This window comes from Stenella coeruleoalba (genome assembly GCF_951394435.1).
Source record: "Stenella coeruleoalba genome assembly, chromosome: 7".
Classification (NCBI taxonomy): Eukaryota; Metazoa; Chordata; class Mammalia; order Artiodactyla; family Delphinidae; genus Stenella; species Stenella coeruleoalba.
In genome coordinates this window covers 98,107,049-98,121,985 of record NC_137153.1, presented here as the reverse complement: position 1 = coordinate 98,121,985, position 14,937 = coordinate 98,107,049, and the positions used below count along the sequence as shown (strand labels likewise).

At 39.4% G+C, this 14,937-nt stretch overlaps 1 long non-coding RNA gene across 2 annotated transcripts in view; it reads left to right on the top strand.

Annotated features, from left to right (window-relative positions):
• LOC307189488 overlaps positions 1 to 14,937 on the top strand; it is a 615,258-nt gene that overhangs the window by 437,209 nt on the left and 163,112 nt on the right. For both annotated transcript variants that reach the window (XR_013829198.1, XR_013829199.1), the window contains exon 4: positions 13,680 to 13,735. This is a non-coding gene — a long non-coding RNA (uncharacterized lncRNA). The remainder of the gene's footprint in view (positions 1 to 13,679; positions 13,736 to 14,937) is intronic.

Here is a 14,937-nt window from a genome sequence, read left to right as displayed (position 1 = left end):
TACCCCATCCCACCCACCTGCCCAGGAGTAACAAGTGACACTTTTAGTAAAGGCACTAACACAGGCTTAGTGGAATATGCCAACTTCCTAGAGGCTCCTATCACATACAGGAGCCTGGCCCATGCCATCGAAATCAAGCCTGAATTCTGCCTGCCAGGGGCTGTCTGGTATATCTCTGACAACTTCCTGCCCAGCAATGTTCACCCATTGGTCCAAGCCCACCATGTGACTCCATTCCCAGAAGCCTCACCTTAGATTGCCTTCCTCGTGCAGCCTTTCTTATTACCATTACTGATCATGTACTGATCATTTGCTGGTCCTTAGGATCTATGAACCAGCTTTCAGAAAATGAGATTATATATCAAACCAACAAAGACATTGGATTCCCTTCTATCAGTGGTGAATAACAGTGATTCTGAAAGTATAGAAAATGAGTATGATTAAAATATCGATCTCAAGATATATTACTGACGGAAGAAAGTCTTTTGAAAGAAGATCCTAGTGTTTAATTAGGGACGCTTACAACACTAAAACAGCTATTCCCTTTTAGTTACGGCACAAGTTAAGGCATCTTGAAACTATTTTTAAAGGATAATTTAACCTCAAAATCAAAATTTAGCACTCAAAACCTCTAAACAAACAGCTGAGATGAAATTACAGCAACATGTTTACCAGAGAAGGATTTTGGGTCAACTGTGAAGTAGAAGTGGATGCATCATGATAAACAGGGGTGGGGTTCTTCTCGCACCATTTAGAGATGTTACCGGGCAGACAGGATAAAGTGTCTTCATACACACTGCCCCCTCATCCTTGCACACCTCTCTTTCCCCTTCTTTGATATCTGGCTGATACCCCTGTTTGACTTGGAATACTTAGCTTAACTCTAGAGAAAACTTGAGTTCCTAAGTTTTCTTTCCCAAGGTCACACAGTTATGAAGAGGCTGGATCAGCTCTGATTTCAAAACCCATCATTTAAGCTCTTTGTTTTATTGCCTCCTATTTCAACTGTGAATATCTTTCCCATGTATTTCTATGTAACTCTCATCATCTCTGTTCTCTAGGAAATGGGGAACATATTCCAGGCTCCTGTAGGAAGGACTGATCAGGGCCCTCTGTCAGCATAATTTATCTCTCTCCCCTACTCCTAATGAAAATGAAAATATAAATGTAAAAACAATTGAACTGTGTCACTAAATGTGATATAAAAACTAAAGTAATGGCTATCAAACAGTTTCTAATAGTTGTCACCTGGAGGTTCCCTCCCTGGAAGACAGTCTCAGGGGCGGGGGGGTCTCAGCTCACAATCTCTTGGCACTTCTGCTTGACCTCTTCTGGAAAGGCAGTCCCAAATCCTTTTGCCAAGACTCCTCCCTGACAGTAGCAGAACTTTTAGTACCACTTGACTGAGAAAGTTCCTGATGATGCTTAAAACTGATGTCTTAAATATCCTCTAGACTTGGCTTTGGCTCTCCATTCCCCGGGTGTGTCACATTGGTTGAGTTATGTAAACTGAGACTCAGTTTCCTCAACTGTGAAGTGAGGGCAACACCTCTCATAGAGAATTGGCTAGAGCTTAAATGAGATAATAAACCATAGGAGATACAGAGGGGTTATGCATGGGACTAACTTGACTTAGGCCTCAAAGCTAGTAGATGAGGGACCCAGGATTTGAACCCAAACAGTCTGACTCTAGAGTCCCCCTTGCAACACGATAAAGGCTAATTTAATGGGAGAACACAGGAAGACCCAACTCGAGAAGGAGGGGGACAAAGAAAGCTTTTCAAGGGTGATAACGTCCAAGTTAGGAGCTGTAGGAATTAACCAAAGAAAGGGAGGTGGTGTGGTGGGCGCAAGGTGGGATACTGGATGGTGAGGGTGGGAGAGAATGTTCTAGGCAGAAGGAACAGGATGTACAAAGACCAGAAGGCAAGAGAGCATGGCACATTTGGCTTGATTAGGCATACCTAGTCATTGGTGACTAAGCAATATGATAAAAGCATTGCTGTGCTAGTGCCTTCTGTGCCAGGATTACTGCATTTACAACTCTTTTTTGTACATAGAACATTTGGGCTCTATGGCCCATGGCCAGTGTGGCTGCCTGTGGTTGCCTTGCGTGATCTTTGCAATTCCGGTGCCATTACAAGCTTCCTGAGGGCAGGACCCAGCCTTTGGACTTAGTTTCTTCTCCAGAACAGAACACATGACAATATCTTCAAATATACTGGGTATAAATTTATGATCCATGAATGACTTAGTAAAGCTACCCTGCTGTTAACAGAGAACATTCTCTAAGTACCAAGAATATGGAGTGGTGGCCAGTATTTGTTTTTATCTTTGGGGAACACCAATGCCACATGGTTTGTGTGGGCAGTCAGTACTGGCATAGACTCATGAAGCAGATAACTGACAGACACCGCCCAAAATCAGATGGCAAATTCAGAGAAGAGGGTTTGCTTTCCATTGGGATGAGCAGGCACTGCTATTGCTATTCTGGGTCAGTGTAAATAATGACTATAAATGAAGCTCTGTCATGAAGCTGATTGTTCAAGCCTCCAGGGAAACGGTCATTGTCTTCCCTCATTAGAACCTCAGCATGGCCTGAGGTGACCATTTTCCTGTTCATATCCAGAAATGTAACCTTTAGCTTTTTGTTTTTTTAAAGAGAAAACATGTGGGTTAATTATTTTGCTGCAATCAGTAGGTATCAATTTTCTCATTGTAATTTTCAGGATAATAGAAAGTTATTTTTTTTTTCACTATGAAAGATCATAACAAAATGGGCAAATGGCAGCAGTCCCAGAAGGGGTAGTGCCAGCCCAAAATCAAGACATAAACACCAAGTTGGGAGGCCTTCTGAGGTGACCCTACTCATTGCTTTCATTTATTAAGATTTTGGTTTTGTAGTAAATATGCATGAAGGATGTCATGACTCTATATTTTTGGAGATGTTCTTAAAATGCCCTCCTTTGCTCTTGAATGAAGAGTGGTTATAATCTTGTGGTGCTGGTGGTAATCATTTGCATGGCTTAAATTTTCTTTAACTTTTTATTTGGAATAATTTCAAACATAAAAATAGAGCAAAGAACGCTCTTATAGCCTATATCCACGTTTATCTGTTGTTGACATTTTGCCTTAATTGTCTTATCTGTCTGTTTGTCTATATAAAATTTTTTCTGATCAAATTGAGAGTAAGTTGCATGTCATGTTCATTTATCCTTAAATACTTCACTGTCCATTTTCCAGGAATTAGGATATTCTCTTTTATGAGCACAGTTATCAACCTTAATAAGTTTAACTGTGACATACTTTTATCCAGTTTATGGTCTATATTTCAATTATCAATTAACCCAATAATGTCCTTTTTAGCACTTCCTCCTCTAGTTACAGTCCTGTCTAGGCATGCATTTAGTTGTCTCCTTTCATCACAAACAGTTGCTCAGCCTTTCTTTGTCTTTTATGATATTGATACTTTTGGAGAATATAATTTCTTCCCCCTTTTTAAATTCAAATGTTCCTCATTTGGTGTACATTCATGTTTCCCCCCAGCTAGATTCATGTTATTCGTTCTCCACTGGATGTGTGTCTTTTTTAAAAGAGACTTGATCACATATATTGTAATCTGATGGGTCACCTAGTCCCACATAGGATATTTTTGTGAGATGTGTGCCACCAGCCTGAGTTATGGGCTTAGCCTGCCAGTGACTCACTGTGCTGTCCTGGGGCTTAGCCTGCCAGTGACTCACTGTGCTGTCCTGGGTTAGTTACCCTTCTGGGCCTCAATTTCCTCACTTATAAAAAGAAGGGATTGAGTTAGATGGCCTTTAATAGCCCTCTGGATGAGACCATTCATGATTTTTTATGAATCTATGATAAATGCTTGTGTTCAAAGTCAGTTAATACTCTTATTAAAAGTGAAAACAAGGATTTCCCTGGTGGTCCAGTGGTTAAGACTCCATGCTTCCAATGCAGGGGGCCCGGTTTCGATCCCTGGTCAGGGAACTAGATCCCTCATGCCGCAACTAAGAGCCCACACGTGGCAATGAAGATCCTGCAGCGAAGATCCCACGTGCTGCAACTAAGACCTGGCACAGACAAATAAATAAATAATTTTTTAAGTGAAAATAATAGTAGCAACTTTCTTAGCTGTCTAGATCTTTGGAAAGCTTGGTCTGGATTTGATAGCAAAGCTGAAACTTTAAACTAGAAAAGTCCATTGTATCTTGATTAGTGAGGGGGAAGATTATGTCTTGGCCGGGGCACAAAATGCAGTTTATTTCATGCAGATAAACTGACACGTTAACACCAAAGTTTCAAGATGCTCACATATTTCAAACCATATACCTAGGATCTAAAGCCTTCTTTCTGGCTGATAACAGGATTCCTGTAATAACATGCATTTAGGGTATTTTCCAAATACCCAAAGGCACGCATGACTTTAAAGAACACATGTGCATTTCATTGCAGTAACCCACTTTTGTGCTTAATTAAATTCCTTTTGGCAGAAGTGGCGTTTTGAATTTGATACACTATTATCGCATCACATTACCAATACGCCTCTCTGGCTCCTGCCCTGGACACCCCTGATATAAAGCACTCTGCAGCAGAAAGAAGAAGTCTGTGGAGCTGCCAAAAGGCAGGCTGAGCATTCCCTAGGGCAGCCCCGAAAGACGGAGAAAGAGGAACATGAGTGCTCACAGGTGGCACAGACTCATGGTGCCTTGGAAGGCTGCTCAAGTACCCCTTGCCCAACTGGGGAGCTGCTTTTTCAGTACTAGCAAGTGGTGAGAGACCCTTTCCCACATTTGTGTTTGGACAGTCAACTGGGCTCTCAGACATTTGTGTTGGAAGCAGTGTTCACGCAAGACTGTAGAGCTGTGTGGCAGTTTCCAAAGCATTTGTGTTTGTATTCCATGGGAGGCAGCCTGGAGGAAGGAAGGCAGCAGGGGACAACTTAGGAGATAGAGAAACTGTGTACAAAATCTGACTTTAACACTGTCTAATAATACCACCTTAAGCAAGTTACTTCGCCTCTTTGAGCCTCCTTAGTCTGCAGAATGGGCTTTACAATGTCTGCTGTCACTGTGAGGATTCAAGAAGATACAGGTATGTAAGCTTCCTGCCTGGCACAGAATTGACACTCAACATATATTTCTTTCTCTTTTTCCCCTTTCTTTTGAAGTAGGTAGGCAAGACAGATATTGCCAATCCTGTTTTATGTAGGAGAAGGTAGAGGCTCATAGAGGTTTTTTTTTTTAATTTATTTATTCTTGGCTGCGTTGTGTCTTCGCTGCTGCACGTGGGCTTTCTCTAGTTGAGGTGAGCGGGGACTGCATTGCGGTGCGCGGGCTTCTCATTGCGGTGGCTTCTTTTGCTGCGGAGCACGGGCTGTAGGCGCATGGGCTTCAGTAGTTGTGGCTCACGGGCTCTAGAATGCAGGCTCAGTAGTTGTGTCACATGGGCTTAGTTTCTTCCAAGGCATGTGGGATCCTCCTGGGCCAGGCCTCGAACCCGTGTCCCCTGCATTGGCAGGTGGATTCTTAACCACTGTGCCACCAGGGAAGGCCCTCATAGAGTATTAAAGTCAATCAACTGTTAAGGTCCCAGGATGGATTTGAACTTGTGATTTTTGGCTAGTCCATTATTATTTATCTCCCTTGCAAAGCTGTCTCCTGGAAGTTGATTATATCACTGAGCCAGTTTCAATAAGGCTGTGGCAATTTGCTTTTTAACAAACTTACACAATTTTTTACAATAGTTTTAGATTTACAGAGAAGGTGCAAAAATGACAGAGTTCCTGTAAACTCTTCATCCAGTTTCGCTGATTGTTGACATCTTACATCACTGTGGTACACTTGTCACAACTAAGAAACCAACATCAGTACATTACTATTAGCCATTAATTACTATATTAACTAAGCTCTACACTTTATTTGGATTTCACTAGCTTTTCCCTAATATCCTTGCTCTGTCCCAGGATCCCATGTCATATTTAGTTGTCAGACTTTCATTGTTTTTGATGACCTTGACAGTTTGAGGAGTACTGGTTAGGTAGAGTGCCCCTCATTTGAGTTTGACTGATGTTTGCTTGTGGTTAGACTGGGGTTATGGGTTTTGGGGAGGAAATGTTTTCTGCTCTGAAAACATTTTTATTGTTCATCTTTATTACCCTCAACTGGGATCAATCTTGTGATTTTTATCTTACCATGTGCAGAACCCAACTCTAAGGTAAAACCCCTTGTGACCAGCCTTGGGCTGCTCAAAAGATTCTTTCACATGCTATTTAATTACATCTCTGGGTTGACTCTCCATTTGTTTTGCATGCATTTAGTTACCAGATTGCTCCGGGTGAAATATTCTTTAATAATTACCTTATTGAAATACCAAAAAGTGACTCAAATAAAATTTATGAATTATTTATAGGATTTAAAAGTAAGTTCCATTTTCCCATCAGGTTCAGACATTCTCTTCTCTGTGCAGCCTTCCTTGATCTTCCTGTTTCTTTTTTCTTGATATTTTAGACCTTTCTGGTAACATCTTAATTATAGTGTCTATAGGATGCATTCCTAGGTTAAAAACAATATGTATAAGATAACTATCTGGATAAGTCAGCATTGCCTATTTGGTGTGTCTTGTCGTCCAGATGTACCCCAAACCCATCTCAGATTGTTATGTCAGCTTTTGATCAGTGTGTACATTTAATTTTGTTTCAACTGAGAATATATATGTTTCAGAAAAGTAGTGCAGAGAAAAATCAATCAACATCGAAGTGTGGTTTTGTGTTGGTTGGAACACACCTAGTGCTTTGCCTACTGAATGTATAGAGAGGACAATTAGTAAAAATTCTCAAGGAGTGCTGAAGAGTGAGCAGGTGAAACACAATACCATTGATGTAATTCAATTCCAGCTGGGTGCCATCAAAGTTTGTCGCAAGATGTATTTGTGCAAAACCTCTACAAATTAGTGTGGTTAATAGTTGTCCTAATGAAGGGCAAGTTTCTTAAGAACAGACTTCAAATAATCTACCTTTGTATTCCTCATAGCGCTTAGCCCACTGCTTTGAACAGAGTAAATGTTCATTTGATGAGTATTTTTATAGAATCATTATTTTGCCAGGCACTGTGCTAATTACTGGGGTGATAAGTAAGTATAAGACATAGTCTTCTGACTTGAAGAACTCACAGTCCAGTGGGGTAGATGGAGAAGTGATCATATAACTAGATTTCAGTGTGATCAGTGCTCTAATGAAAGAAGGGAGTGGCTAGGTCTACCTGGAAAGGTCTCGATGACTTTCAGGGGATGGGGCCTCTATACTGGCTCTTGAAGTACAATTAAGAGATCATGAGGCAGAGAAAAGGCACAAGAGTAATATTTTCAAAGCAACAGGCTGTCTTGTTGAGAAATAAATCATCAAATGTTGGAGAAGAGGCAATCTGGTGTGAGGTGGAAAAGATCAGCCTTGTAGGTTGGGGCCAGATTTTCAAGCACTTGTCTACCTACCATGCTGATGAGTTGGTACTTCATTCAAAAAGTAACATTCAAAGGTTTTAAGCAGGGGAGTCACATGATGAGATTTATATTCTAGAAGTATCACTCTGAGATGAAGCTATGGAGTTGGGAGGAAGCAGGGAAACTGGTTAGGAGACTCTTGCAACAGTTCACCCAAGACGTGAAGTGGGTGTGAATTTACCATAACCAATGTCTGTTGTATCTACTTACAGTCTCATTTGCTTGGTACAACACTTAGCTCATGTTATGTATCATAAATGCAATCAAACTATACAGTTCTGAATGAAAAATAATCCCACTTTCTTAGATCAATATAGAAGCAATTAAGTGAGGGCAATAGGGAAGTGTTTACTTGAGACACAAAGCAGGGGAGCACCCAGGAAATGAGGTAGATAGTGTGTGATACCCGCCTCAGGAATCCGGACTCCAGCCCTCTGGAGTAGCAAGAACTGGTGCCCATCAGAAGCACAGGTTTATATTTGCATTTCCCCTTCCTTTGATTCCTGATCCCCATTGCTCTTGTTGACTCTGGTGTCTGCAACATGCATGGATGCAAAGAGCTAACCTGAGGAATTATCTAATAATGTGGTCATGCTTTTAGCAATCTGTATTAACCTTATTTGACACACCGTCAGGGTACAGAGACAAAGAGAGATCGTTATATTACTGGTTTCAATGTTAAATCCTGTCATAAACTGTTAAGTTATACTTCATAGAAAGAAAAATGTATTTGGTGAACAATGGAGTCAAGTTAAAACGAGAAAAAGAGCCTGTTCTGTTCTTTGGTAAATGTTCCTTTGCCAAGTGTACAAGTCCCACAGTTTTCAGGGCATATACAAGGCTAGGGGCTAAAAGGGTCAAGAGCTACACACAAGGCCACCCAGGGTAGACAAAATTCATGGAGTTGATGGGGGTCAGAAGGTGGTATGGTGGGTGATTGTGGAACATGATTTAAAGAACACTTGAAATTAGCTCTTTTGAGTTGAACAACTTTATGACTGATGGTTACCTGTCCTCTCTACATGTGGTAGTGATAGGAACAAGCAAGCGACATCCAAGCAGAGCAGAGAGATCCCTGACTGAGGTGGGACATGTGAGTTCAGGTCCAGCTGCCAACCCTAACCCCTGTGAGACCCTGGCAAAGTCACTTCAGCTATCCAGGGGTTATCTTCTTTACGAGTAAAATGAGAGGGTTAAGTTAGATCATCTCTAAGTTACCTTTTGCTCTGACAAATCTTTCACTCCATGATGCCTAATCTGTGAAGAGTTACTAACAGCCAGTATGTAGTAGTGAGGGCCCTGTTTCTTTCTCGTGAAGCAAGAGTGATACCACCTACGTCACCAAGATGGCTTGAAGATCGCATTTAAAATGAGATCATGAGTGAAAGTGATTAGTACCAAGCCTGTCAAATAGTGGTTTTCAGTAAATCGGAGTGTCCTTTATTAGGTGTCCCATTCATTAAAAATGTTTATTGAGCACCTACTATGTGCCAGACAGTGTTCTAGGAGCTGGGTAACTAATAATGAATAAAATAGATGAATTTGCTGCCTCCATGGAGCTTTTAGTAAACAGACTGATGAATATACACTAGCACAGCCTTTCTTCCCTTCCTTCCTCCCCGGCTCCCACTTCTCACCTCCTCTTTAACCCATTTGCTCTTAGCTCCTGTTGCAGATCCTGGTTGGCTAGAATCTAGCCCCAGGAGTGATAGATCTGAGGTCAGGACCGGTGTGTGAAACTCAGTGTTTTCATTCGATGGTCAGGGCTTGGGAAAGTGTGTGGACAAATGAGCATGAATTGTGACAAGAGTAGGAACAGAGTTAACCAAAGTAAGTGGACACTGGGACTGTACTTTAGGATTCCCTGCAACTAAGAATGTTGACAACACTATACTGGTTAGTTGTTTAGATGAAATGCCTGGAAAGCCATACATACAGAAGAGTGTATAAAGAAAACCAAAACATTTATGATTCTACAATCAACCTACCTTCACTCAACACCATCTGGGGCAGGCTGAGCAAGGCGTTGGCTTCCCGGTGGTGAATAATACTTAATTTCTTCCTTCAAGGAGCTCACTTTTCCTGAGGGAGGCAGACATGAATCTCAATATATTGTGCTAAATGCTTTTTAAAGATGTGTAAATCCAAGGGGGTACACAACGTAAAGCAAAATATTTGGACCTCATCATTTTGACATTGCTGTTTTAATCCTGCTGAGGTAAAATGAAAAGTTCTTCTAAAATTGAACAGCCTCTAAAGGCATTGACTTTATTTTTAGGTAATGAAATCACAACTAAATATTGCAGGTAGAGATAGTGAACGTAAAGTAACATTGATAACAACACATATATGTAAACTTGTTGATTAAAAATTGACAAAAAGATTATATTACCTTAAAGAGATTTTTATCCACAAAATTTATCCAGATTTTTTAAAAGGTGGACTCCATAGAAAGAAACCTCAGTAACAACAACAACAGATCAGAGAGCAGAAGGTATAATTTGAAAATTTTAACACTGGGAAAAAAAACTGATGAATTAAAAAATGTCTTTACTGTGATGTATATAGAAAAGACTATGTGGACATAATTTAAGTAAATATTAAAATACAAAAAATACATATAATTTCGCTGTGCTATAAAGATTACTGATCAAGGAATTCAAATGGTATAGTGGTTTGCCTATACAAAACTCATTTTGGAGGAAAATTAATCAATGTTGAAATCTACTAAGAGTGTACTTTGTGAGTCACAGAGCAGAGTGAAAAGAGATAATAGGTCTGGTGGAAGAGCAACAGGAAATATCTAGCATGTGTGTTGTCTCTCTTGTAAGTCAATAAAATTGACGAAAGATTTTTATGCACATTGTTTTATCCAAGTCATTTTTGTGTACCCCTGAGCAATTAATAGCACATTGCAAATTGTGTTATTTGGTAAAGATTTGCTGAGTGAATGAAGAATAAATGAACAAATGAATATTAAAAGGACAATAAAAAAAATAAAGGACAATATACCACTGACCCTCAAAGTATCACTAATCCACCTTTGGACAATAATACTTCCTGTCACTTTGTACTGTAGTAATCTATTTTTATGGTTATCATTCCTATCAGAGGGTGATTTTCTGAAGAGCAGGGAAGATGATTTTTATGTATGTTTATATTCCGTGCCTGTAATTTAGCAGGCATTCAGAGAATGTTTGCTAAATAAATGAATGACAAAATTTTATATTAAGGGTCAGGTTACTTAGTCTAAGAAAACTGAGATGTTTCCCTCATATTTCATTTTCATCATAATAGAAGTTCAGATGAGAGCCAAGGGCTGTAGAGGCTCCAACCCCTGTAGAATCAAATCTGATTAGGAAATATACTTTGTAAAGGTAACACCTACACCATTTAGGGGGAAAATACGAAATAAGATGATATCTACCAAGGGCTCTCCCCAGAGCTGGTTTCTACTCTATTATTTCCCTGGAGACCCCTGGCTCAGTTTGCTCCGTTCTTAGCACAGCTTTTGGCCTCAGCCTTGACAGCAGCTTGGAGGCAGATAGGAACATTATTTCATGAAGTAATTTAGATATGATTTTTAAAAAAATCTCATCTTGGCACAAACCCTACGAGAGCTTGGGTTTAACCTGTTATTATGAGATTTCAGGGAATAATAAATAAATTGCAAAATGGAAAACTGCAGAAGCTTGGGATGAAAGAATTTAAATTGAATTTGCATACAATCCACTAGACATAAAAGGGCACTCAAAGGAGTGAAGTACACTAGTTAGGTAGTATAAAGTTCTCATTTTCACATATAATTATGGGAAAAACACTTGAAGAATTCCTTCTTTGCTCTAATTTTCAGACAAGATAGGTTATTTGAATTTCACAACTATCGGTAGAGTCTTTAGCCAAGGATGGTTGGAAATAGTTGATGTTAGGCCAGGAGTTTTAAGTTAAGTGTCTGGTTTATAATTATAAGACCTCTTTTGAGCTTCCACCTTTGGTTTGGTCTCAGAGATCCACTTTATTATCTAGCCCCATTCGACCACTGAAAAATTAGTACTTCAAGAAATGGGAGATACAGAATTCAGCTTTGTTGTAACACAGATGAAATATATGAATTTGGGCAAGTTATTCAACTTCTCTACGCCTGTCTCCTCATCTGTAAATGGAGACTGAAGGAGGAAAAGCACATAAAGCCTGTAGCCCAGGGCCAGGCGCACAGAAAATGCCCCAAGCTATAGTTAGAAGAACTGAGGCTCAGAGTTGGGAAGTGACCAACTCCAGGTCTCAAGCATACCCGTGTCTGCTTTCTAATCCAGCATCCTTTTGTATGTTTGTTGTTTTAAAAATAATTTATTAAAGTGAAATTCACATATCATAGAATTAACCATTTTAATTGAAAAATTTAGTGACATTTAGTACATTCACAGTGTTGTGCAACCACTCTATCTAGTTTTAAAACATTTCCATCATCCCAAAGTAACATCCCATACCCCTTAAGCATTCTCTCCTCCCTTCAGTCCCTGGCAACCATCAATCTGCGTTGTCTCTATGGAGTTATCTATTCTGGGCGTTTCATATAAGTGGAATCATATATCATGTAAACTGTTCTGTCTGTCTTCTTTTACCTAACATAATGTTTTGGAGATATCTTTAAAAAAAAACTGACCATCTATTTTTAATTTTCTTGTCAGTATATAGAAATATAATTATTTTTATATATTAACCTTATATCCAGTGACCACAATAAATTCACTTCTTCATTCTAGTAGTTTTTTTTTCCTTTGGTAGGTTCCTTAAAAATTTTCTACATAAGCAATAATGCCTTCTGTAAATTAAAAAAAATTAACTTATTTTTCCATATTGCAGTGCTTTTACTTCTTTTTCTTGCCCATTGCTATGGCTGAGAACTTCAGTGCATGAAACTGGAAGTATGAGAGTGGCCATCCTGCCAAAACGAGTCTGAGAATGAAGCCATAGGTGCTAACCACACTAACGGAATAAGAGAGGAAAAGTAAGAAGAAAAGGAGAGAGAAATGGAGGGCTATAGAGTCAGAAATACCCCATGATGACTCTTATCAGCATAGACAGAGACAAGCCCTTGCAATGAAGTATACTCAGGTCCCTCTTCCGTCTGTATGGATCCACCCAGACTGTAGCGTGACCTAGAGTGGTGGATTCTTGCAAGATTTTTTTTTTTTAAAGCAATTATTAGGTACTCTCTGCTTCCCAAACATGTTGTTATAAACTTATCATGGACACAATTTAGGAATGTTTGCTGTTCAAGAATTGTGATTTCTACCATGTGGTGCTTTATAAACCGACTCAATGTGCTAGAATCAAATCTACTCAAAGACTAGCAATTTTTAATGAGTAGGAGGTCATCCAACTTTTTCACTCCTAGGACTTTATTTTCCTTAGGCCTTAAGACATGCTCAAAAAGTTGAGAGTTTACCTAGACTTCTCATGTACATTATTCATGGTTGTTCCTCACAGAAACCCAAGTAAGCAAATCCAAGGGCATTCATTTTTCTAGCTGAGGAAACTGAGGCTCAGAAAGATGAATGACTTGCCCAAGATCACTCACAGGACAGGTGGCAGCACTGGGATTGGAATCCAAGTTCACCCTCCAAAGCCTAGATACTTTCTTCAACCTTCTGCCTCCTGCAGAGATGATGCAGAGACCCAGGCCCTTCATTCAGCTTCATGAAACACTGGGAGTTCGGGATTAGACAGGCTCCCAAACAACATATAGGGGGCTGTTACTCTAATGATGGCTGTGTTGGTGCCACACAACGTAAACCATACACATCAATTGACTTGTACAAATGGGTGAGACTCGGTCAAATTTTCGCCTCAGCAGAAGAGAAGCTGGAAGATACTTATAAAGTTTTCTGCTCAAGGTATTCTCAAAATTCACAAAAGAAGAAAATTAGGAAAGTATCAGTCAGAAGAGAGATAAAACTTTAATAATTGATGGTATAAAAGTGACCTTGAGAAAAGGAATGGCCAGTTGGGTGACAGGAGTCTAATGAAGTCTTCATATATTGAAGTTCTAAGACATCTTTTGGGGGATGGAAACTATATTGAATGGTCAGCATATGAAATCATGTGCAGTTTCTCAAATATTACCCGCTTTTCTGACCTCACAACTTTTCCTCTTGCTTTTCTCTTTGTAGATTGCCCTTCCTCCCATTGACCAGTGATGAACTCCTACTCACCCATCAAGACCCAGGTAAGATTACATGCTCAGTGAAGGCCTCAGCGGGCCCCAGAGAGTTCTCTGCTCCTCCCTCCTATGAGCCTTCCCTCTACCTTGTCCGTATTTCTAAGAAATGAGATGCAATAATAGCCAAAAGTATTTAAAGTATTTCTATATATCTAACCACTTAACTCTAGGGTTCTTGAGGCAAGAGACCATGTCTTATTCATCTCTTCACCCTAGGACCTATATTATGTTGGCACACAGTAAGCTGTCAAAGGTTTTTGCAGCAAACTGAAAAATCTCACAACATGGGAAATTCTTCTATTCAACATACCTTATATAACTAGGAAAAAACTCATATACATTTGCATATTGTCTCTAGGTTAGACACACTACTAAATAGAAATAAATGTCAGCATTTAATGAGATTTCGCTGCTTACAGTCATGCTGTGGGAAGAGAACATTGCCACTGCTTGTAGAATTTATTGACATTCAAGATTACATGTTGCTTTTGGAATGCACACCATGAAATAGAAAAGGAATGGCTAGGAAAATGGGTGGAAATGTGAAGATGTTGGTAAAAATATTTAGCCTCTAAAATTATATTGGAATATATTTTTATTCAAATTAATGATCATAAATTACACATTCACCTAGGTGACAACTGAACAGATCCAGATATAAATCTTGACTCTGCCACCTGTTTCCTCTGTGAGCTCCTGAGCCTTTTTGACCCTTATCTGTCTGTTAAACAGAAGCATTGCATATTTTTGGAAAATGTAAGCTATTTGTTATTAAAATTATTTTGATGTGCAGGGGCTAATTACCCCATATCAATCCATAAGTTCAACCCAATCCCAATGAAAATTCCAATGGAATTTTTAGAATTTGCTGAAATATTTTCAACTTTATCTAGAATATCAGGATAGAGTGAGTCAAGAACACTTTGGAAAGGAGGAATGAGGAAGGCATACCTACACCAGATGTATGAAAGCACATTATAAAATCAGAGTAACTTAAAGTGTTGGTACAGGGATAGCGCCAGACATACAGGTAGTATCCTAGATTGTAGTAAACGACAAAAATGGGATTTCAATTAGGAATGAGAGCAGAGGTTATTCAGTGACTGGATTGGCACAAGTGGCTCATCATTTGGAAAAATGATAGCTAGTGCTACTATGTATTAGATGTGGCTCTACATTCTTTAATACCAGTTAACATTTTTAATTTT